Source organism: Etheostoma spectabile, chromosome 3, assembly GCF_008692095.1.
Source record: "Etheostoma spectabile isolate EspeVRDwgs_2016 chromosome 3, UIUC_Espe_1.0, whole genome shotgun sequence".
Lineage (NCBI taxonomy): Eukaryota > Metazoa > Chordata > Actinopteri > Perciformes > Percidae > Etheostoma > Etheostoma spectabile.
Genome location: NC_045735.1, coordinates 22,788,276 through 22,788,912, shown reverse-complemented (window position 1 = coordinate 22,788,912; position 637 = coordinate 22,788,276).

The following is a 637-nucleotide window of genomic DNA, read 5'->3' as shown; positions in this document are numbered from 1 at the left end:
GTGTGTGTGTGTGTGTGTGTGTGCGTTTGTAACACTGAAGTGTGTGAGGAGAAAAGCACACAGACTTAAGTTATGTCACTGAAATTTGCAAAGATTTGTTCATATTTTCCAATCAGTGGTAATGTCGTCAGAAAACAAATATTCTTCCAAAGCTATGGCACCTACTGAAAGCATACCCGAGCATACATTAAAATATATTTATTTAATCATTTTCAGCGGCATTTAGTGAAAATTAAAAATCTACAGGCCTAGTACACGTTTGTTTGATACTAAAGATTGTTTAACCTTAAAGTGCTCATCTTATACTTTTTGGCTTTTCCTCTTTCCTGTATTGTGTTATATATCTTTTTTGTGCATGTTACAGGTTTACAAAGGGAAAAAAAACAAAATCCACCCCAAAGGAACTTACCATCTCCAACAGAAAATACTGTTTAAAAACTGCTCCAAACAGCTCTATTGTAGTCCAGCCTTTACTTCCATGACGAACGTACGTCACTTTGTAACACAGGTTATGATGCTCGCTTAGCTGCTAGCATGGCACGCCCTCATACTCTGCTTCTGACTAGGCCGTAGTCCTTTTGTAGCTACTGAACATTGAACAGAAAAATTATCCCTCACTCTGTAGCTAAAAGAGAGA